The sequence below is a fragment of the Microtus oregoni genome, unplaced genomic scaffold (assembly GCF_018167655.1).
Source record: "Microtus oregoni isolate MIOR12 unplaced genomic scaffold, Mior012 000024F_ref0000369, whole genome shotgun sequence".
Classification (NCBI taxonomy): domain Eukaryota; kingdom Metazoa; phylum Chordata; class Mammalia; order Rodentia; family Cricetidae; genus Microtus; species Microtus oregoni.
The window spans coordinates 24,637,722-24,663,027 of record NW_024543083.1 but is presented as its reverse complement, the minus strand read 5'-3'; the positions used below and the strand labels follow the sequence as shown (position 1 = coordinate 24,663,027).

General features: G+C 45.1%; 2 pseudogenes; both read left to right on the top strand.

Annotated features, from left to right (window-relative positions):
- The first annotated feature begins 8,213 nt into the window (after positions 1-8,213).
- Positions 8,214-11,128, top strand: LOC121462161 (annotated as a pseudogene).
- A 1,126-nt stretch (positions 11,129-12,254) lies between these two features.
- LOC121462339 lies at positions 12,255-12,806 on the top strand (annotated as a pseudogene).
- The last annotated feature ends 12,500 nt before the right edge of the window (positions 12,807-25,306 follow it).

Here is a 25,306-nt window from a genome sequence, read left to right as displayed (position 1 = left end):
CATCTCCCCTTTTTGTCTAAATAAGACAGAACTAAACCAAATACAACTACATACAATAACAACAAATAATAAATATAACAAACAATATTGAGAACAAAAGCTTTGCTAAACATTCTATCTCAAGGAGTCCAAATAATGTAAAGAGTAACTACAATTATATAATCTTCAACTCAGTCAAAGATCTGAGAAGGGAATAAACACTACTCAACAAATGAGATATATTCAAAATGTGCAACAATTGACAGAGACAACTGACTACCTGGGCAATCACCCAAAGTCTCGTTTCCAATGTTGAGTCAACCAATTTTGGCTAAGGCCTAACATAACTGACATACCATTATTAAAGGCAAGGAACTTTTCAAAACTATCTTACCCTGTCTTGGCAGGATATGACAGTCCTGTTTTATCCATTGATGCACGCTCTGTATCTGTGTCAGTGGTGGAGGTATGGGCATTTCTTTGCCCAAAGGCCAGTTCTGCCAAATAGAAAGGCTCCAGGTGGAGTGTCTTTGGTGCTCAACATTCTCTCGGGAATAGAGCGGTGTTGCCAGGAGCAATTGTGTCTCACTATCACGAAACTCTGAGTTAGATTAAAGGCCATTTTCTACAGCTCTTTGAAGAGGTTGAAGATTATCTATCTATACTGAGTATAATCTCTATATATCTAAAGAACCTGATTAGTCTGATTATAAATGACAAACTTAGATGACTATTTATCTATATAATTCTCAATATCTATCTAACTTAAAGACTAAGACAATAAACAACTGTGTAACAAATGAGGATAATGACCTCCAAATATAAACACTGTACAAATATACATTGCAATATGGCAAATATATATCAATACACAAACATTATATAAGTATCTTAATCAGAGGTAGAAATGTACATTGCAATATGGTAAATATATACAATATATATATCAATACAATATATGTCAATACATAAAAATGTTTTAAACAGACATAGAAACATGCATGCATACAATAGTCAATATAATTTAACTTTGTTTCAATATACAAGAATTGATACCAATATATTTGTCTAAAAGCAGTAACTCAATAATAAATCTATTATCCCATCATTCCCTCTTTTTTTTTTTTTCAAAATGATCCCTGAGCTTATAAAATTCCTCCCCCAACCTCCCAACCCCTAAATGATGTCCCTAAACCCAGGGGTAAACTTTACTGGGAGAGGGGATGTCGTCCTCTAGAATTACTTCCAGCTGTCATGGGGGCGACGTTCTTTCTGGGGGATCCTGTGAAAGTAAAATGATGGTTAAATTTCAAGATCAATGTCTTTTAAAATTGCAAATAGTCTCTGAGTATTTTGTGGAGGTCTGGCCAGAATGTTGTACAAGATGTGCACCATTTCAGCTAACCAAGTTGGGATCGTCTTGTGCAGCTGGTATCGAAACAGGTCTTGTAGTAGCGCTATCAGTATCATGACGTGATATCAACCAGGTAGAGTTGTTGTTGTGGGGCCCCATCTTCTTCCTGGAAACTTCAAATGTCACTTCAGGAAAAACTCATTGTTCATTGTGAAAAACTTAAACATTAATCATATAGACATATATAGACATACATATATATTCAATGAAAGGCATGATAGATATATTCAATGAAAAGTATGATAGATATGAAGAAAAGCAAAGATGTTTTCTAAACTCATATTTCTTTCTGTCCCATATTATGGCTCTTGACATGAGACAGAAACTCTGGGTTTTTCTCTTACTAACAGGTTTGGAATTGGAGAGGGACTGAGCCAGAGTCCAGCTTCAAAACCAGCTCTATATATTTATAAAGAAATGTTTAATAAGACATATATATAAAAATTAATACTTACAAAATGTGTCCATCCATCAGTAATTAAATATTCAGGGTCCCTCAATTTCTTTGAAGATGAGTATTTTCCTGTGGAGATAAGAAAAGAACCCTGCCCCCAACCTATCTGTATTTCTTACCATCAGTATGTTCGCCATCCTTATGCAAGAATTGTTATTTATCTTTTCCAAGTGGCTTCTCTTCTTCAAACCGAACCTTTATTAATTTTGATGGTATCCACAATTTTTCCTCACCTGTGGAGATAAGAGCAAAACCCCTTCCCCAACGTAGCACATCTCCTGGCTTCCATTGTGAGGTCAGCACATCCTTGAAATAAACTGGTTGATTTAGTTCAGTAGACTTTTCCATTATCCAATGTCTTTCTGCAGCCGTTGTTCCCTTCTCATTAGCGTTGAGAAAATTCAAGGTTAAGAAAGCATTATGTAGCCTATTTCTGGGGGTGTTTTCCACCCCTTTCTGTTTGTTCAACATATCTTTTATAGTTCGATTTGATCTTTCTATGACTGCTTGACCTGTAGGATTGTATGGTATACCTGTAACATGCTTGATATTGTAATAATCAAAAAACCGTTTCATTTTCCTAGAAATATAAGCAGGACCATTGTCCGTTTTTATTTGTGTAGGTATACCCATGATAGCCATGACTTCTAATAAATGAGTGATTATTGAATCAGCTTTTTCTGAACTTAAAGCAGTTGCCCACTGAAAGCCTGAATAAGTGTCAATGGTGTGATGAACATACTTTAATTTGTCAAATTCTGCAAAGTGGAACACATCCATCTGCCAGATTTCATTCCTTTGGGTGCCCTTTGGATTAGCCCCTGCAGGCAGTGGTGTTTGGTTATAGAAAGAGCAAGTAGGGCATTTCTTTACAATCTCCTTAGCTTGTTGCCATGTAATTGAAAACTCTTTCTTCAAACCTTTGCTATAAACATGATGTTTTTTATGAAATTCAGAGGCTTGTAGCACACTACCAATCAATAATTGATCAATTTCTGCATTACCTTGTGCTAGAGGACCTGGCAGACCCGTATGGGATCGGATGTGTGTTATGTACACAGGGCAAAGCCTGTTCCTGATCAAATCTTGAACCTGGAGGAACAATGAGGTTAGTTCAGTATCATCAAGTATAAATTCAGCAGTTTCAATATGTAAAATAACTCTTTCTGCGTATTGTGAATCTGTAACTATATTAATAGGTTCTTTAAAATCCCTTAGCACCATAAGAATGGCATATAATTCCGCCTTCTGGACAGAATTATACGGACTTTGTTCCACCTTATCCAAGTCTTCTGATTTGTAACCTGCCTTCCCTGATTTATTGGCATCAGTATAGAATGTACGGGCTCCAGTTATTGGAGCATCACGGACGATTCGAGGAAGAATCCAAGAAGTTCTCTTTATGAAGTTAAGCCGCTTACTTTTTGGATAGTTGTTATTAATGTCTCCCAAAAAATTAGCACAAGCTCTTTGCCATGGTTCATTATCTTCCCATAATTTCTTTAGTTCATCAGCAGTGAAAGGCACGATAATTTCTGCTGGGTCTATGCCTGCTAGTTGACGAAGTCTCAGCTTGCCTTTTATAATTAACTCAGAGACTTTTTCCACATAAGTTTTCAGTTTCTTACTTGGTTTATGTGGTAAAAAGATCCATTTCAAAATAATATCATCTCTCTGCATTAAAATTCCTGTAAGAGAAATTTTTGATGGTAGTATGACGAGAATACAATCGAGCTCTGGATTCACCCTGTCCACATGTGCCTGTTGTAATTTTTCCTCAATCATTGTCAGTTCCTTTTCTGCTTCAGCTGTTAATTCTCTGGGACTGTTTAAATCTTTATCACCATCCAAGGTTTTGTTCAAATGAATTATTAGATCAGGTGTTATTCCAATAGCTGGTTGTAGACTGGAAATGTCTCCTAACAGTCTTTGAAAGTCATTAAGAGTCCGTAGGCAATCTCTCCTAATTTGTGCTTTTTGTGTCTTAATTTTTTGTAAACCTATTTTATAACCTAAATAATTAACAGAATCTCCCTTCTGAATCTTTTCAGGAGTGATTTGCAATCCCCATTTAGGTAAAAGTATCTTTATTTCTTCAAACAGTCTGTTCAAGGTATCCATGTTTGAATCAGATAACAAGATGTCGTCCATGTAATGGTATACTATAGATTTGGGAAATTTCTTGTGTATTATTTGCAATGGTTGGTTCACAAAATATTGGCACAGGGAGGGGCTATTTAACATACCCTGGGGGAGAACGGTCCAGTGGTACCTCCTCGAAGGTTGAGAATTGTTATAAGTAGGCACTGTGAAGGCAAATTTTTCTCTATCGGGGCTGGAGAGATGGCTCAGTGGTTAAGAGCATTGCCTGCTCTTCCAAAGGTCCTGAGTTCAATTCCCAGCAACCACATGGTGGCTCACAACCATCTGGAATGAGGTCTGGTGCCCTCTTCTGGCCTGCAGACTTACAGACAGACAGAATATTGTATACATAATAATAAAAAATAAAATAAATATAAAAAAATTTTTTTCTCTATCTTCTTTTTGCAAAGGTATAGTGAAAAAACAATCCTTTAAATCAATAACTATGAGAGGCCATCCTTTTGGTAATAAAGAGGGCAAAGGAATTCCAGATTGCAGAGGGCCCATAGGTTGAATAACCTTGTTGATGGCCCTGAGATCTGTTACCATTCTCCATTTACCTGATTTTTTCTTAACCACAAATACAGGAGAATTCCAAGGGCTGGTAGATTCTTCTATATGTCCAGCATCTAATTGTTCTTGTACCAGCTGTTCTAAAGCCTGTAACTTTTCCTCAGCTAAAGGCCATTGCTTTGTCCATATTGGTTTCTCAGTCAACCATTTTAGAGGCAAGGCTGTTGGTATCTCTGAAGGGACATCAATTGCTTGTTCTTGTACAGCCCGAATGGCCGGTTTTCTCCGTTTGTAATATCTTTTAATATTATTCTCAGAAATATAGGCTCTAGATTTAGCAGGAATGTTAATTTCGGTATTCCATTGTTGTAATAGGTCACAACCCCATAAATTCATTGCGATATTGGCTACATATGGCTTTAATTTTCCTATATGTCCCTCTGGCCCTATACATTCAACCCATCTCGTGCTCTGCCTTACTCGAGATAGGGTTCCAATTCCCAGGAGCTGAACATTTACATTCTGAAGAGGCCAACACGGATGCCAAGATTCTGGGGTAATGATACTTACATCAGCACCTGTGTCCAGCAGGCCAGTAATAAAAATGCCATTTACACACACTCTCAGTTTAGGTCTTTGATCATTTATAGAAGTTTGCCAAAACACACGTAACTTATCTTTCTGATCATTATTGCTTGTAACAGTAGGCATGGGGCTTCCTAATTGTCCTGATGAGGCACGTTCTCTGTAGAAACTGGAAATGACTGAACTATGTTTGCCATGGGGGCCTGTGAGGCCCCCCCTCTCACGTTTCCCGGCTGTATCAGGTTGCCTTGTCTATCTCTTGTAGACCTGCATTCATTCGTCCAATATCTGCCCTTTCCAATCTTCTACATAAACCTGAAGGCTGAGTCCTCCTATTTCTGTTATTTCTAGAAGATGCATTATTATTATTATCATTTCTGAAAGATGCATTATTATTATTATTTCTGAAAATCCGTTGTCTACAGTTCCTTTTCATATGACCCATTTTGCCACAATTAAAACATTTGGTATTCTGGTGTCTCCTTTTACCATTGGAAATTACTTCTTCTACCCATGCTTCAGTGCCATAATCAAATGTATCAACATTGAGTGTATGCAAGACCCATTCTTCCAAGGGCGCTGATCTGAGCTTTAAAGGACCCAAAATCCTTTTGCATTCCACATTTGCATTTTCATAAGCCAAAGACTCAATCATTATACGCCTTGCTTCTGGGTCAGATATCCCTGTTTGTACAGCCTTAGTTAATCTTTGTAAAAAGTCACTAAAGGGTTCTCTCTGACCCTGTTTAACTCTGACAAATGATTCCATTCTCTGTCCTGGGTCTTGTACCCTGTCCCAAGCCCTTAAGGCTGCTGTAGTACACATGGAGAGTGTGTTTTCATCCAAATTAGCTTGTTCCTGCGGATCGGAAAAGAGCCCTTCACCTAGAATTTGATCTAGGGAAATGTCAATTCCCTTTGCTTTTTCCTGCTGTTCTAAGAGTCTAGCCTCTTGCCTGAATAAGCATTGCCATTTCAATTGTGGTCCACTCTCAAGTACTGCAGAGCTCAGCTGGAGCCAGTCCGAGGGGGTTGCTCTGCTTGTCGTGGCCCAAGATCTTAGCATCTCTTTAACAAAGAGGCTTGCATCCCAAAAGTCATGACAGCCTGTTTAATTTCCTTGAGGTCATTCCTACGGACAGGCTCCCATGTATCCTCCTTAATGACCCTAGGGTTTTTGGATCCAATCACCTTCTCTGTTGTTATTACTGGAAAGGCAGGTAGAGCTGTAGGTAGAGCTTTGTGGAAATTGTCCCGGAGAGACTTACCCACAGATGTAGTTAAAATTTGCCTTTCTACCCTTTGCTCTTCTTCATCAGAATTTAGAAATTGCTCAATCTTTTCAATTCTATTCACCATTGCCTTCTGCAATGTCTGAATCTCCTGTCCAGAATTATGTTCCAAAGCCTTCATTGAGGATTCTAAAGTATGAAGTTTGTCCGTTAGAGATAACATCTCATCTTTGGACATAATTTTTATGGCATAAACTGTGCCTTCTTGTATTGACAATCTTTCCGTCAATCTGTCATAAGCTTTAGACAAAATCTGATTGTCACATTCAGCAGTTTTGATTCTCTCAGTTAATGTTTCATTTCCTACAGAAAGGGACTGAATCTTATGGTCCAGATCAGCTGTTCCCTCTTCCATAGTAATGAATTTCTCCTTAACATCAGCCTGGAGAACTTCAAACTGATTCTTGAGAAGATTGTTATCAGCCTGGAGAACTTCAAACTGATTCTCGAGAAGATTGTTATCAGTCTGGAGAACTTCAAACTGATTCTTGAGAAGATTGTTATCAGTCTGGAGAACTTCAAACTGATTCTTGAGAAGATTGTTATCAGTCTGGAGAACTTCAAACTGATTCTTGAGAAGATTGTTATCAGTCTGGAGAACTTTAAACTGATTCTTGAGAAGATTGTTATCATTCTCAATTGTTTTTAAGCGTTCAATCTCTGCCTTAAGAATCCTGGATTCATCTCGTAAAGACTTTATCATATTTCTATTATCAAACCATTTGGTGCCAATGAAAACTACGAATCCCAGAAGGATCCATAGATGTGGGGTGATAGACACCTCTTCTAAAATCTCCCACATGGTACAATTAAAAAAACTGTTAAATTCTTGAACAGTAATGTGTTCAGACATTTTATTTGTAAAAGAAAAATTTTTTACCTGTAATGATCGGTTCCTGCCAGTGGTGGTTTCTGTGTTTTTGGAGCCTGTCCTAGAACTAGCTCTTGTAGACCAGGCTGGCCTCGAACTCACAGAGATCCGCCTGTCTCTGCCTCCCAAGTGCTGGGATTAAAGGCGTGCACTACCACGGCCTGGCAGGCCTCAAACTCACAGAGATCCGCCTGCCTCTGCTTCCCAAGTGCTGGGATTAAAGGCGTGCGCTACCACTGCCTGGTGGGCCTCAAACTCACAGAGATCCGCCTGCCCTTGCCTCCCAAGTGCTGGTATCAAAAGCATGCGCCACCACTGCACCGCCAAGTCACTTTGTATCAGACCAAATCTGACGCTGTGGCAGCTTTTGTTGCAAAACTGCAGGTACTTGAGCTTCTGCTAATTCAGGCAGTGGGGTTCTGCTGCAAAACTTAGCCAAGGCAGGCAGAATGGGCCTGTGTGGCCGAGTATGTCTCGGACTCGGCACTGGGGCCGGAGTCACGAACTGAAAAACAGCACCTGGGAGGGTGCTGTGTTAGCTAGCGGGCTACCCGCTTGAGTCGGGGGCAAAATAGCCCGACGTTGGACGCCAAAATGTAGCGGCATAAACAAATGCAGACAGATTGTAAAAATATATATATAGTTTTAATGTAGAAATAGACTTACAGAACCACCGTTCCCGCAGAGACCAGGAAAGCAGAAGAAGAGCTCTGCATGCTCGCCAAATTTATAAGCAGACATTAGCCCGAGGCGAACACGCCCCCTAAGGGGCGGGACTTATCCCTACATGGTGCAGATGGTGCAGGTGGTGCATGCAGTGCAGGTGGGTACAGGGGGTGCAGGTGGTGCATGCAGTGCAGGTGGATGCAGATGGTGCAGGTGGCGCATGCAGTGCAGGTGGGTGCAGGGGGCGCATACAGTGCATGCATTTCAGACAGCTCCTCTTGAGTGTGATGGTTTCTAGTTTGTCTCAACCATACTCTGACCGTAGAAAAGGGGGAGGTGATGGGTCTGTGTGTAGGGGAGTTGAATCACGACACAAGGAGTAACTCCAAATTCACATACAGCAGAACTGATATGCAGACAGTTGAGGAAAAGATAGGTGCCCTTAGAACTTTTCACATTCGGCATTCTGACTAGAGAAAGGACTGAGTAGAAATCTCTCCAGACCAGTTAGCTGTCTTCAGCCTCAGCAGGGGCAGGAGAGTTGGCAGAACTAACAGGTTGCCCCATGAGAGTTGCTGACTGGTATCACTCCCACCCTGTGGTAACTGTCTGCCATGTTAATGTTCACACACATGCCATGCATCAGAGGATGGATCAAGGCTTTATGGAACTTTTTGTTGCTGTTGTTTAAAAGAGGGCAAATATGCAAGGACCAGCTGGGTACTTTACACTTGTTTCCAATCCATACTAATCCAAAAGAGGTCAGAGCATCACAGCATTGAAATTCCAACCTGTATCGTCCCTCATATCACCCCTGGGGAAGGAGGTCTTGAATACTTGAGCTGTTGGGGATCCTGTGTCAGGAAGATTAGGATGCATACTGGAGGACCCAGAGCCTCACACATCTGGACTCGGTAGCCAGGATCCAGGTAGTGGCCCCGTGTTTACCTGTAGTAATAAGAGGAGCATTGGGGCTGCATCCCCAGCACCCCGGCTGCCTGGCTAGCTTATGCCCCGAAATAACAACACACAAATTGTGTTCATTTAAACACTGCTTGTCCCTTTAGCTCTAGCCCTTACTGGCTAATTCTGATATCCCGATCAGCCCATCTCTAATAATCTGTGAGCACCGGTCTTACAGGGAAGATTCTAGCCTACGTCCATCCTGGGTCGGAGCTTCATCGCGTGTGTCTGCCCGGGAGCGGGGCATGGTGTCTCTGCTCCAGTCTGAGCTCACTTCCTCTTCCTCCCAGTGTTCTGTTCTGTTTACTCCTCCCACCTATCTTCTAACCAATAAAATGGGCCAAGGCAGTTCCTTTATTAGCCAATGACCTTCCTCCATTATTTACCAAGCATCGGTACCGTTGGTGTCAGTAGTCAGCGGACCTCTCCTGCCACAGTTGTTGGATAGACTGGAGCAGACCCAGCATCCTCTGCAAGCTCTGTGAAAAGGAAGGACGATGGTATGGAAAAGCTGTTGTCCTAGAATAGAGCGGAGTAAAAAGGGGGACAGATTAAAACACCTGGATTGCAACTCCACCAGCTACATCAGTTTTGAATAAGATAAATCTGGAGGGTTCAATGACAGAACTTTATAAAGGCACAGTAATCAAGGTACCGTGGTTTTCCCAGGCAAATGGACACGTAGAGCAGAGAAACAGAAAAGAAAGTCCAGAAATAAGCCGACTGTCTGACTGATTCTGGCAAAGTGTAAAAGTGGTTCAAAGAAAGGACAGTCATTTCAACAAACCGAACCCACACAGGCCAACAAATACATTCTAAAAGTGCCTCGAAATGTATCGTGGACTTCAATGGAAGATGGAAAATTTTTGAGAAAAAAATTATATGAGACACAGGAGACACATTTCCAATCCACTCGACAGCACAATCCGTAAGAAAACAAAGTAGGCATATTGGATTTTGTCGTTTCATAAAAATAATTAAGAAGAGGAAAGGCAAACAATTGCTTGCTAACCATGTAGTGTTTGGTCGATATGGAAAATATGCCCAAAACTCAAAAAGAAACAATCTAAGTAGAAAGTGAAAAAAAAATGTTTTTCAAAACATTTAAATTGGTATCAATAGGATGATTGATTTACAACAACTCTTCAGGGTGGACCAACCCCACTCATATACCACTTATTTTCTTAAAAACAAACAAACAAAACAAAACCAAAAACAAAAAAAACCCCTTAAATCTGCCTTTTTGTCCTGTTTATCTTTTTTGCCTTAGATTTTGTTTTCTTTGTGCGTGCACATGTGCATGGATACAGGTGCCTACAGAGGCCAGGATTTCAGATCCTGGAGCTGGAGTAACAGACAGCTGTTAGCCCTCCGACGTGGGCGCTGGGAACGGAACTCATGTCCTCCGAAAGAGCTGTCTGAGCCCTTAGCCTCTGAGCCATCTCTCCAGCCCCTCTGTTCTCATTTACATTTTCTGATTATCAAGACCTCCCCATTCATAGCACATAGAATGTGGCCCTGGAAGAAGCCCACACCGGCTCGGGTGCACTGTTGATCTTCTCTTGTCTGTCCCCTCCTCCTCTTACTTTCTATGTTTAAAGAGACGTTAAAACCCTCTAGAATAAACTTCAAAACACAGCATTATGAATAAACTAAAAATTAAACTACATTTGTTTTGAAAAACAATTTACTTGTTTTTATTTTACTTGAATACACAAATGACTGTGAGTCACAGGTGTGCCTGGTGACCGTGGAGGCCAGCGTGGGTGCTGGATCCCCTGGAGTTGGAGTTACACGCAATTGGAAGCCCATCTCAAACAGATGCTGGGGACCAGCTGAGGCCCTCTGCAAGAGCAGAAAGTGCTTTAACCTTGGAGTCCTCTCTCCAGCCCCAACTACTATTTTTTTTTTTTTTTGGTTTTTCGAGACAGGGTTTCTCTGTAGCTTTTGGTTCCTGTCCTGGAACTAGCTCTTGTAGTCCAGGCTGGCCTCGAACTCACAGAGATCCACCTGCCTCTGCCTCCTGAGTGCTGGGATTAAAGGCGCGCGCCACCACCGCCCGGCTCAGCCCCAACTACTTTGATGTGTAAATTGGACATACATGTTTTCCGTCTAGAGTAAATGTAATACGTATCTAGACATTAATGACTTTGTCTCAATTGCCAGGGAAGTCCACGGATATACAACTTTTTTTCTAAGCCCTGTTGTGTTATCAGTCACCTCTCAAGGAGAACTCTAAAACCTTATGAGAATTGGGAATGGGGCGAGGTTAGTGGTAGAGCACTCACCCAAAACAGCGCAAGAGACTTTGTCTTCTTCTAGAACTGAACATCCAATGCAAATGCTTCTGAAATTGCATTTTCTAATAAATCATCATGAATGTGACCCTGTGCTTTTATGAATGACTATGTTTCTACCTGTGAAATGTTTTGATATCTGCATGTTTCCGAGTTCAGTTATCTGATTAACCATAGAGTTGTCCTAAATCAGTCTGTTTTCTTTAGGTCGGTTCTCTCCTGTTTGGCAATCTGCCAGGTGCAGGGATCTCAGAGGGAGGGAGGGCTCCTTTACCAGGGAATATATGTTGTGGGCAAGATGGCAGGGTGTAATTTCCCCTGTTGGAGAGCTCAGACACCCAGGGTTCTCTTTGTTTTTGGAGGGAAACACAGTCAAGGGTAGACTTTGGCAATTGCATGAAAAAAAAATCGGAACGGATAAACAAACTGCTGGTATTGAGTGAGCAGAAGAAAATCTATGAAAAGTGTGTTTGTTCTCCCAGTGGCTCCGCCTTTAGCGTCACTATGCCACGGGGAGCATCATTGGGGTACCACTCATGCCATCTCCTGGGAAGAGGATGGCAGCATAGAATGGGTGGTAGCAGTTGCCAGTCACTGCCCCTGTCCCGAGTCCCGATGGGACACAACTTTGTTGGACTACCAGTGACACACGTAAGTCCCACCACAGTGGCTGCACGTTGTTCCCTTGTTTACTCCCCAAGGAAGCCCGGTAGCCTGCACAAGAAAACAAAAGCAGAATGATGAAGGTGGGAGGAACTTGGCATCTGCCCAATTGAAATAGCACCAGATCTCAAAATGACAACCTCATCTTACTAACTTTCCAAAATATAACTTCCAGCGATGGAAACTCAGCGGTGGGTGGCTCGAAGGCCTTCAGTCGAAATCAGCTGTCTGTAATCGCATGCCCATCAGTTCACAGCAAGTCCCTAACTTCAGGATTTAAGATGCAGCAAGCATTTCTCCTCTCATCAGTCCAACATCACCCACGGCGTCATGTCTTCTCCCTCAGTTCCTCAAGTCCTCGCTTTCTTCTAAATCCCTGTCTTGGCTTTGCAGACGCCGCTGTCCCCTCTCACCGCTTGCTGCAGCCATGGTCAACCCCACCATGTTCTTCGACATCGCGGCCGATGGCAAGCCCTTGGGCCTCGTCTCCTTCGAGCTGTTTGCAGACAAAGTTCCAAAGACAGCAGAAAACTTTCGTGCTCTGAGCACTGGAGAGAAAGGATTTGGATATAAGGGTTCTTCCTTTCACAGGATTATTCCAGGATTCATGTGCCAGGGTGGTGACTTCACACGCCATAATGGCACTGGCGGCAGATCCATCTACGGAGAAAAATTTGAGGATGAGAACTTCATCCTGAAGCATACAGGTCCTGGCATCTTGTGCATGGCAAATGCTGGACCAAACACAAACGGTTCCCAGTTTTTATCTGCACCACCAAGACTGAGTGGCTGGATGGCAAACATGTGGTCTTTGGGAAGGTGAAAGAAGGCATGAACATTGTGGAAGCCATGGAGCGTTTTGGGTCCAGGAATGGCAAGACCAGCAAGAAGATCACCATTTCCGACTGTGGACAACTCTAATTCTTTTGACTTGCGGGCTTCTTACCCACCAGACCATTCCTTCTGTAGCTCAGGAGAGCACCCCAGCCCCATCTGCTCGCAGTACCCTGTAATCTCTTCTCTCACTGAAGTTCTTTGGGTTCCATATTTTCCTCATTCCCCTTCAAGTCTAGCTGGATTGCAGAGTTAAGTTTATGATTATGAATAAAAACTAAGTAAGAAAAATAAATAAATAAATAAATCCCTGTCTTCTCTCTTCCTTCCCAGTATATACACATTTCTGCCATTGCAGCAATAAGGCTGAGTTTCATTTTGGAAGAAATATTTATGTCAGTCATTTCTTACAAATTAAAAGACTTTCCTTTAATTGACCCCCAAGTCAATAAATAAAGCCATCTTTATTTCCTGCTGTCTAGTGCGCGCCAAACAGTTTAGAAGATAATAGTTGTTTACTATGTGATAGTAAACAGAAGCAAAATTTACTAGCTTCCTGTCACTCCAAAGTTAGATCTTGACAAACTAATGACGTGGATTCTAGTATTGTTAAACATTTTACCCATTTATTTAGGATGGCAGCATTGTGATTCAAGTCAAAATGAGTTAATATGGAGTCTGAATTGGGCCACGCAGGAAGGGAGTGAAATAGTTTAGGGGAAAAGGGTTGCGTTAGGCAGTTTTCCTCTCTCGGTTATTGGTGTGCAAGGTCCAGGCACGGACAGAGTGCAAGCCATGGACAGAAAAGAAGTCAAGGGAAAACGCATCTGGCACAGCGCCCTTTGCAGATTAATGGTACAGCCTGGCATGAGTCCTGCGTTGTGGGGTCTGGGCCAGGGCCGCAGGAAGCTGGAGTGGACAAGAGTCACAGTCCGTGCAGAGCCGCAGGGGTTGCTGGCATCTGGGTGTCTTCAAAGGCTCATGTGTTGCATTTGGTCCAGTTCTGGTTCCAGTTCTGTTGCTGTGATAAAGTTCTGACCCAAAACAACTGTGTTGGGGTGGAGGTAAAGAGAGGGCCAACAGAAAGTGGTTGTTTGCTATTTTACTTCAGGGTCACAATCTATCACTGAGAAAAGTCAGGACAGGAGATCTTGCAAGAACTGAAGCAAAGACCACGGAGGAAAGCTGCTGCTTCTCTCTGGATTGCGCTCTCTCTCTCTCTCTCTCTCTCTCTCTCTCTCTCTCTCTCCTAGCTTTGTTATAGAACCCAGGCCCACCTGCTTGGGGATGGAGCTACCTAAAGTGGGCTGGATTCTCCCACATCAATTGTTTATGGAAACATGGACATGACCATACACCAGTCTGTTATGGGCCATCCCTCAATAGAGTGTTCCTCAAGTGACTCCAGCTGTGTCAAGGTGACAGCAAACACAAACTAGGAAAGAGTCCGAGCCCATTGTGCTAATAGGAGGGGACACAGCTTCTGAGATGTGGACCTGAGGGGAAAGAGGTTATGTCATTGGAGTTGGGCTCGCAAAGGGGCTCTGGGACTCTAGTCTCCTTTCTGTCTTTGCAACCCAGACACTTTGAGGTGGACAGCCTCCCCTGCTAGGCCCCAAGGCAATTGGTCTACCTGACCATGCACTGAAAAATCGAAAACTATTAGACAAATGAACTTCTTTAAATATCAATTGTCTCAGATACTATGTTGCAGTACTATAAAGTGGACTAACGTGGAGGTTTTATTCAGAGCATCTTAAGATGCCTCTACAACCAATTTGAGTCACACAAGGCAACAGTAAATTATGCCCTAAGAGATTCTTTTTTACCTTGAATGTTTGTGTGTGTATATGTGTGTGCATGTATGTATGTGTATGTGTGTTTGTGCATGTAATAAAGGATACATATATGCACACACATGTCTGTGCAGCTGTTCTTACCTGTGATGTTGTGTGTGTGTGTGTGTGTGTGCATGTGTGCAATGAAGGGTACGTATATGCATACACATGTCTGCGCAGCTGTTCTTACCTGTGATGTGGTGATGTGTTTGTGTGTGTGTGCCAAGAAGGGTATGTATGTGCACGCACCTGTCTGTGCAACTGTTCTTACCCATGTGGAAGACAGAGATTGTCATCGGGTGTCCCCCCTTGCTCAGGCTCCATCTTCTTCTTCTGAAATAGTGTCTTCCATCGAACCTGGAGATCGCCATTTAAGCTAACTGGTTGGCCTGTTGTTGTAGTAATAAGAGTGGCGGGCTGCATCCCCAGCACCCGGCTGCCCCCACGGCTAGCTTTACCCGAAATAATTACACGGAAACTGTATTCTTTTAAACACCGCTTGGCCCATTTCTATCTAGCCTCTTCTAGGCTAGCTCTCGCACCTGGACTAGCCCATTTCTAATAATCTGCTGTAGCCCATGAGCTGGCTTACCAGGAATGATCTTAACCTGCGTCTGTCTGGAGTGTGAGAATCATGGCGACTCACTGACTCAGCTTCTTTCTCCCAGCATTCCGTTCTGTTTACTCCACCCACCTAAGGGTGGGCCTATCAAATGGGCCTAGCAGTTTCTTTATTGCTTAACCAATGAAATCAACAGATTGATATATGACACTCCCACATCAGCCTGTCTCTAGGTCCCAGTCTTGAGGTTATGGACACATGTGTCACAGCTCCCGGCTCTTCTATGGCCATGGTTCTGGGGATTGAACCCACAGCCTCATGCTTGGGCAGAAAGCACTTTCCCCAAGAAGTCTCATGTCCCTGAACTTGAGTTGAATTATCCTGGGGAAAAGCAGGTGAGGAATCAAACTAGACAGACCAGCAGTGAACACTACTTTATGACTACTTTTAACCAAGTGTGTTAGGCAGATAAAAAAGACCCTTATTAAAAACAATTTTCTGGAGAGATCAGCAATTAGAAGCACTTGTTGCTTTCCTAGAGAATCCAGGTTCAGGTCCTTGTACCCCAATGGAGCTTAAGAACCACCCCAAACTTCAGTTCTAGGGGCTCTGGCTCCCTCATCTGACCTCCACATACCTGTGGTGCACATTCATGCATGCAGACAGAATACTCGCATACATAAAATAAATCGTAATTTGGTTAAAAAATACCCACACAGAGTTTTGAGGGTGGTTGTGTCATTGGTAAGTTTTGGGGCTACATAAAACGTGGAATTTATTTTTGTGGTTAGTGACTAAGACACCTACCAGGGTAAGATTTTAGTGGGTTATTTCTTTGGATGAGGTGTTTTTTTAACATGGACTCGAAAGGCACTTGGGATCACAGATTTAGGTGTTCAGATTCAAACACTTGTGTTACAAGAACAATATCACACACCGTCTTTTTCTCTTTATTAAAATGGACCTTTCATAGATGCCGTAATTGATGTATCATTGACATACTATTTCCTGCCTAGATTTGCATAAATTATAGCTCTCCACAAAATATGTACCTATTGCAAAAGCAGAAGGGTTCCGTGGTCTGGCTCTTTGTGTGTGAGTGTGTGGGTGGGTGCTGGTGCCAGCACGCACAGGGCGTGTGTCATCATGTGTCATCAGAGGACGACCTTGGCTGTGGCTTCTCTGGTGCTTTCTGCCTTTTGTTTGACACAGGGTCTCTCACTGGTTAGGATTTCAGCAGGTAGAGCAGGTTAGTCGGCCTAATAGCGTCCACGGTTCTTCCTCTCTCCGTTTCCCCATCTTAAGCTCATTTACATGGGTTCTATGGACCCAAATTCAGTTCCTCAGACATGGTGACATTTTACTGACTGAGCTCTCTGAGATATATTTCTATGAGACCAGGCATCATAGACTTTGTGATATCTAATGGCCACCACTTTATTATGACCAGGATTCTGTAAAAAAAATAAAATAAAATAAAAGGAATCTAGGCAGGACACAGTGGGGATAGGTCAACTCCGCTACTCCAAAAGTAAAGCTTTAGCTATGGTGGGTTAGCTGGATGGAGATTTATGGGGAGCTCAGTGTGATCTGTCAGCCTAGGGCCCCAGCTCTAAACAAGGTGTCTGCTGGAAATGGCTTCAACACTCACAATTTAGTGCCTGGCCTAAAATGGCAACAGCTGGGGCCAGTCTCCTCTGCTCTGTCTAAAAGCCCACTCCTTGTGGCTGGCTTGCGGGTCCTCAGGTGGCAGTCTCATACTGTTTACACGGTAGCTGACTTCTAAAGAGGGATGAGTGGAAAGCGGGGAATTGACCAGGCCTGTGCCCAGATCCGGGACAGTATACCGTCAGCTCTGTTCTGGTGGTTAAAAAAAATCACAGTGTCTGAGCAGAGTATAGGGAGGGAAGTGATAGGCATTATTACCTCTAGAAGTGGGTGGTGAGGTTTTTGGTTTTTTTTTTTTTTTTTTTTTTTAATCACAGAAATGCATGTGAATAGGAGCTAGAACGGCATACGGCAGCCGTCTTTAGAGAAGGCCATTGGCCCTCACCGTGAATTACAAACTGAAGGCGCATGACCGGAATGTGCCTCCCTGAGTGATGATTGTTCCGGCTTCTGTTCTAGTACCGTGGACAAGAAACAACTGTTAAGCATGGAGAAGGATAGCTTCAGCAAAGCCTTCCTCTTCCAGCAAGGCTGGAGCAGACTGTGGGCAGTGAGAGGACACGATTTCATTTTCCACATCCTTTTATTCTAGACAGAAGCCCACGCATCTTGAGCTGCAGTTGAGAACTGCTAGGTAAATGCTCTTCCCAAGGTGTAATAATGGCTTTGGGGACTATGGGGTCAGGTATGCAACGACTTTCTTCACCTTCTTCCAGAACCTTCCCCCAACCACTGATGGGAGAATTTCCTGTAAATGATCGAACAGTGACTATCTAGTGAGTTTTCAAACTTTTTGGAATCCAGCGTTGCGTGTTGAGGAAGCCTAGAGTCTGGAGTTGGATCTAGTTCAGATCTTGGTTTGATCAAGTATTAAGTGTGTAACACCTGAGAAGCTCACTTCTCCACTTGGAAAATTAGAATAGCAAGTGTTCTTTACAATTCCCGACAGATATTTTTTTTTGATTTTTCGAGACAGGGTTTCTCCATAGCTTTTCGTTCCTGTCCTGGAACTAGCTCTTGTGGACCAGGCTGGCCTTGAACTCACAGAGATCCGCCTGCCTCTGCATCCCGAGTGCTGGGATTAAAGACGTGCGCCACCACTGCCCCGCTCCCGACAGATTTTATAAGAACAAAACATTTGATAAATGTTAAACGCTTTCCCTCTGAAAATAGCTAGGAAATCTCACGGCTGCTAGAGTCTGCATGAAGACCTCACATGGGAAATCATTGTCAGATCAACAGAAGTCAGAATCACACAAGAGACGGGCTCTGGGCAAGCCTATGGGGATTGTCTTGTTTATATTTACTGATGTAGGAAGACCTGTCTTAGTTGTGCAGGGTCTGAGCTCTGTAAGTGGAAGAGGGAGCTCAACTCTACCACTCCTAACCCCTTGCTCTCCGTCTCTTTACTGTGACTAGCTGGCTGGAGTTCCTGCTGCTGTGACTACTCCCCCCATTCCGCTGCATGTTAGTGGATTGATAGTAACGGAAGTAGTGACAGAATTAGGACCCTGGAGAATCTCGTCTTCGTGCTATTGAGTTCTAATAGCATATCCTCAAAGATGGCAGCCAGTTTTTGGAAAAGAAATCGTTTGTGCAAGGTGTGTGTGCCTGTGCATTGCTGATCTTGTTAAGTATCTGTAATGTACACACATTTATGTAGAAGACGCTCTTTTAACTTATGACTGCCCTGTGAACTGTCTGGATAGTTGGAAAGTCTTCATAGTTTGCTATGAAGAGTTCGTTATAAACTCTCCATTGTCCATAGGTAGTTCCGAAGTGGTACACAGTTTGTAAGAGCCCTCTGGCCTTTCCCTGTTCCTACTAATACTCTTGTTTACTTCTCTGCAGCATGGGCTGGGTTTTAATGTCAGACTTCTTGGAAACCCCCCACAGCAAAGGTGACTGAGTGTCGCTCCTAAGATAACACTGTGACTCCTGTCCTGGGTGATCTAAGGAAGCCATCTGACCCGCTGCTGGTCCCCTAGGGAGAGACATGTGCTTCCAGGAGCAGAGAGGACCTCTGAGAGTCAGGAGCTAAGACCTTGCCTATAACCACGAGAGTGTCCTGGAGGTGAATCCACATCAGGGGAGGTCTCGAATCACAGCCCTAGCTCAACGCAACCTCAGAAAAGATGAGCGGAGGCACTCAGGTAGGCCAGGCCTGGACTCCTGGCCAGCCAACACTGGGAGATGATACACGTCTGCTGCTCTGAAGGTAATTTGTTATGCAGTAACAGATAGTTAATACAGATGCCATATAGAAGTTACCAACGAGGCATCGTTGAAGGATCTTTGGGAAGACCGCTCAACTCAACTGATGGCATCATGTGGCATGGACCTAGACTGTAGGTTTAGATGGCTTGATTGCCTTATTGCTGGGCAATCCGGACAAATCACTTACATTCTGTGTGCCTTAGTCTCTTCACCCGTAACATAATGAGAATGATTAGAAGCTGCCTTGAAAGACAGTTGCAATAATGAAAGACCTTTCCACACCCTTACACGCTGGAGTAAATTTCCCTGTACCATCATTATCAGGAGGGGTTGTTACGGAACAAAGACCGTTAATGACCTCTGGATCAAGAAGTAAAAGAGAATGTGGACAAGACTCACCAAGACCTCGAAGGCTGACTCACCTGTTTTGGAGAAGAGGATTCTTCTCTGAAGACTCAGGGGCAGACAAGGGCAAGGTTGAGAGTCAGTCTTGACTTAAACATGGCTTACAGACCTTAGAGCCTTGGTAGGAATAGCAGGAGACAGAAACTTCCATTTGTTTCTCAAAGAATGAATTCATCTTTCAAGAACCCTCTATTCTAAAGCACGGTTCTTTGAGTATTCTAGAAAATATCTGTTTTCTTGTTGCTCTGGAAAAATCATTAAAATAGGCCTTTTAGTCACAGAAATTTCTAACAGCCTACCTTTGTGTGGGAGGTGTTTGAGCTGGTCTGCAAAGGGGGAAATGTCTGGTTGAGACATGAGAGGCAGCACATGTTGAAAGTAGTACATATTTTCCTAGGGAAAAGCATGCTTTGCTTTGGGTGTGTTCTTGCTCAAAAACCACTCATGGAAAAGAAACACGGTGGCATCCCAGCACTAGGGAGGCAGAGTCAGGCGGGTGGATCTCTGTAAGTTCGAGGCCTGCCTGGTCTACAGAGTGAGTTCCAGACCAGTTATGACAGTTGTAGCCAGACTCTGCTTCAAAACAAAACAAAATAAAACAAAACAAATCACCTTCCTCAAAACCAAAACCAAAACCAAAACAACCCCCTCCATAAAAAAACCAAACTCAAAACCCCACCAAATGGACAACAACAACAAACACCAGGAAAATGAACTTGATATGGATAGTGACCCTCCGGCACCAGCACAGCTGCTTCAAGACAAGGTGATCAACAGTGTCCTTGGGTTGAGAAGTCTGTGCTGCTTAGTTTCTTGTCAACTTGACAAAAGTCAGGGACATCTGAGAAGAGGGAACCACAATTGAGAGAATGCTTCCATCAGATTGGCCAGTAGGCAATTCTTGATGTGGGAGGGTACCACCGTGGGCACCAAGGACACCAAGCCGCACTCCTCACGGCCTCTGCCTCAGTTCCTGCCTCTAGGTTCCTGCCCTGAGTTCCTGCTCTGACTTCTTTTCCTGGTGGACTACAAGCTGTAAAAGGAAATAGGCTCTTTTTTCCCCAAGTTGCTTTTGGCCATGGTGTTTAGCACTGCAAAAGAAAGCAATGTAGGACCAAGGCCTAAATCACAGAGCATGCCTTGCTTTGGCATCCTGAAGGGCTGAAGTCTAGCAAGGCCTGAGCGATAATCAGGATGCCGATGAGCAACTTTCGAGGATCCTTTGTGAGCAAGGATCAGGGAAGCAACGATGGAGACCCCACTCGGACATGCGACATCTGTGCCTAGCGCAGAGTTTGGAAGCACTCAGCTGGAAAAGACTGGATCTTGGGACGGCCCTGTGTGAATAGCAATCACTGAAGAAAGTTCTGGAAGGTAGTCAGTCACCATAAGGAAGATGTGTCCAGGTGACTTTTATATTCTCATGATAACAATACACTTTTCAAGAAAATCAAGATGTGATCATGTTTAGTACCGAAGCATCAGAATCCACACATCTGGGAATAGTAGACTTCAGTTTGCTCAACGGAGGGGAGAAGCTAAGACTTGCCGTGCAGTTGGAGTGTAGGCTCTGGGAGAAGCAGGCAGTGTAGGCACAACAATAGAAGTAGTAATTCTATCCACATGTGCAAGACCAGGGAGGGTGGGGAACCCCAGCAGGTGTCAGGTGCTTGAACCAAGGTCCCCCTTCTTGTAACAGCTCTTCGTTTCAGACAAGCATGTGCTTCAGATCCCTCATCTCTCACGGGCCCCACACCACCCCAACCATCCGAGTGAACCCCACCCCCCACTACTGTTGCAGTACAGAGAAGTGAGACTAATATAGCATAAAGCAGGGAGTTTGGCATCTTGAGGGGTGTCCTAGCCAAAGACAAATAGCATCTCAGTAGCGATGAGCACATTCGGTAGTTGCAAAGTGTTGGTTCCTAAACATCCGTCTCCATGAATAAGAAGCAGGACTCCCAGGAAAAGTGGAGTGGCTGGGTCCTTGGCTGGAGCTAAAAGATCCTGGAATGTCTTGAAATGTCAGCAAGTCAGGAAGTTCTAGAGCCAACCAGCTTTAGAGGATTCTAGAGGGTCTCACTTTGTGCTGAGTATGCGATGTTAGTAATGATGGATCTGAATAAAGAAAGAATGAACAGTCCCTCTGGGTGCAGACCGAACAGAGGAGAAAGGATAGCATGATGGTACAGCCGAGTGCTAGCAATGCAGAAGGAAGGCTGCGATAAACCTGTAGCACCAGCCAGACCTTAGCAATCACATAAAAGACCAGGCTGGAATCAACACCCCGCATATGTGTTAGGGGAAAGTCGGAGGAGAAGCAGGATGATATTTATCCAGTCTCAATGGGTCTTTGAAAAAGATGCTTGTTGAGGGACTGGAGGGATGGCTCAGTGGTTAGTGCTTGCTGCTCTTGGAGGACCTGAATTCAGTCCTCCGCATTTGAATACCCACAGCCTTTTAACTCCAGTGCAGGGAATCTGATTCTTTTCTCTTGTCTCTGTGGCACTGGGTATTCATATGTTGGGTATACATACATTCATACTCTCGCACATGATAAGTAGATTTGTTTTGTCTTTGTTGTTGTTTATGAGACAGGGTTTCATATGTGGCCCTGGCTGTTTCTAGAACTCGCTCTGTAGACCTCTGTAGATAACTCCTGCCTCTGACTCCAGGAGTGCTGGCTTTTGAGTATCTTTTCCAAAAAGATACTTTAGGGGCTGTAAAGATGTGGATCGCTTTTGCAAAGGCCCCAAGTTTATCCCTAGAATTCGTGCCAGGCAACTCCCAACTGCCTGTTAGCTCAAGCTTTAGGGACTCTGAACCCCTTTTCTGGGCTCCGTGGGCACTTTGATGCACATATCCACATACGGACACCCTCACTTCCACACCATCAAAAAGAAACTTGAAGAAGATACTGGCTATTTACAAAGAATAAAATAACAAATAGTAGATTTTAAAAGTTTAGGAAAAAAGGTTCAGTGTATGTAGGAGATAACAGAACCCTAACTATCCTGGAATCTAGGTGAAGATATGTAATTTTTTTTTGTACTATTCTTGCAGCTTTGTCTGAAACTATGCTGAAACAAATCATAATAAAGGCAGAAATGTAAAGCAAAACGCACCGCCTCAAGTGTGTCTTTTGTCTTCCTTTTGTTTTCCCACTGCCATTACTCAGGCCCAGGCCTGGAGAACAGAGTGAGGAGTGGGGCAAATTGAGGCTTAGAGAACATCGTTAACATCCAGGCAAGAAAATAACAGGTCTCGCCAGGCAGTGGGTGCCTGGGAAATTCTGAGGGCACAGAGTGGAGCTCCAGCTGCGGTCCCTCAACGGATGGTGGGTTGAAGTCCAAAGAGCACCTGGAGTCTGTGAACCATGCTGAATGTAAAAAGCACAATCTGCTCCCCCATCTTGCGGGATTCTTTTCTCAGGCAGGCAATAAAGCAGGACCCAGTTCCCTTCTACACTGGGGAAACCCAAGTTCAGTGCCCAAGGTTGCCTTTCAGTGGGTCGAAAGTGTGTGCTCCCCCCCCCCCTTTGTGACTTCTGTGATTTTAAACTATCTGGAAGCCATCAGCAAACAGTTTATTGACACCTCCACATCATCTGAGTATTTTTTATAAGTCAGTGTCTTTAAGAAGGGTAGTCGAAAACCTAGATGTTCCTTAGAAGTCACTGAGAGGCAAAGTGGTGGGTAAAGGCGCCTGCTGCCACGCCTGATGATCCAAGTTTAGGCTACACAATTCACACCTGTGTGGTGAGCACAAGCTGTCTTCTGTTTGCCCCTGACTTCCTCTTTCGTGCTCATTCACACAAAATAAATAAATGTGATTAAAATAAAAAAAAAAAAACAACCAACGAATAGGATTCACCTCTCCGTGCTTCCTCAGCCTTTTGAGTTAGACCCTAGGAGTGGTGCCTAACTATCAATTTTTAAAAAATTGCGTCCACGTGTGTCTGTGTTTTCGCGCCTGTGTTGGCTGTCAGAGTTAGTTCTCTCCTCCCACCATGTAGGTTCCTGGGATAAAACTCAGAGCAGTCTGACTTGGCAGCAAACGCCTTTATCTGCTGAGCCATCTCGTGGCCACTACCTGGCTTTTAGAGTGTTCCTGGTGATCTTGATGCACGCTCAAGTTGGACAATCATTACAGTCTATCGCTTCTTACGGCAATCGCCTCTTTAGATAGGACTGCAAATCATAACTTGGCGTAGAAACGAGGTTAAAGTTTATCAAAAGGCGTAATAATTACTGTTCCCACTGCATAGCTAACCCCAGGAATTGCTGGATTTCTTCCAAGATAGGCTCGCACACAGGCTGGAGACAGAAGAGGGAAGGGTCCACGGGAGTTGGGAGGAGGGACTGACGGCAATTATTTCGTGGTTGACTAGATTTTTGAAACAGCAACTTCCAAGGGTACATTAACCAGGCAGCAAATCCACTTGTTTCTGAGGGGAGGTGGGAGGTGGGGGCGGGGGTGGAGCGTGGGGCGGAGCGACATTTGCAGCTCCGGAATCGGTGCCTTCCAAGTGGCGCCGCTCGTCCCTCCCCCCCCCCCCCCCCCCCCCCCCGGATCTGCCTGGACCCGGGCGCGTAAACTCTACTCTCCAACCAACCTCGCCACCTCCACGGTCTCCCTTACCGACCTCCTTGGATTCCTCCGGCCGGATCCGGCCAAGGGAATACCCCGGATCGCGGCAAACTGCCCGCCCCCTCGACACCCTTCCTCCGGGTCTCCGCCCCCGCTGGGGCTGCCGGGTGCCAAAGGAAGCTAGGGTGCAGCGGCTGAAAAATGATCGGTGCCCGGAGGGTGGCCTGGAGCTGCAGGTAACTGGCGCGGGACCTCGAGGGCAGCGAGCTCAGCGTCGCTGTCCCTTCCCTACACTCCAGCGCGCGGACCTGCTGCGCCCTCGCGCGGGCTGCGCCTTGGGGACAGCGGTGCTCCCTCGGGGAGCGGCGGGCAGGGAGAGGCGCGGACCCCCAACCTTGGGCGACACCCCGACGCTCTCCGCTCTTCCCACAGCCACCGCACGGTGCCGGATCCCTCCAGCGGCGCGCAACGGCTGCCCCGGTGAGCGCGGTGCGCGCGGCAGATGCCTGGTAAGATGGAGAAGTTTCTGCAGATCGCGCCGCACTCTCTGGCCATCATCCTGGGCCCGGCGGACAGCCCCGCTGAGGAGAAGCCCGGGGCCGTTCAGCCTTCACCCCCGGCCCGGACCCAACCCCGGCAGCTCGCCCGACACCACATCGGCTACGAGATCTTCGCGGATTTCAAAGCGGAGAACATGCAACACTTCTGGAACAAGAAGGTCACTGCCGCGGTGGCCGAGACTTTTTTCCTGGGCTGGATCGACGAGCAGGTCCTGCTGATTCAGGGCAAGGAGGAGCATCTTGAGGCGCTGCGCGAGGGCTGGACACGCAGGGCGCTCCGACCCCCCTCTGGCTTCCAGATCCGCTGTCTAGGTGAGTGAAGCTGCCCCGTCGGGCTGTGGGGTCCTCGCCCAGCCCCGGACTCCGGTGGGTGCTGAGCGGTCAATTAGATGCGAGTTCTCGGGGTCTCAAAATCTTTGCGCACATCTCGGTCGGGGAGGGGTCCGCGGCGCTCGGGGAACGCGGGATAGGGAAACTTCTGGGCACTTTAGCCACCCACGTCACGGGCGGCCTGCGGAACCTCTTGGCGGCATCGGTGGCGCGCCCCGCGGGGCGGTGCCTGGGGCTGGCCAGGTAGGCGGTGCGCGCGGGTCCGGGCTTTGAGTGTCAGCTTTTCCGCGCCTCGCGGGCCTGGGGAGTGCGAGCCAGGCCGAGGGAAGGTGCGGAGAGTCGGGATTCCGGTCACACCGGGTCTGAGCGGCGGGTCCTTCAGCTGCGCCTTGGTCCCCGCGACATCCCTTCCCTGAGTGGCGACCTCGGGGGGTGGGCAGCTTCGCTCATCTCAGGTGTGTTG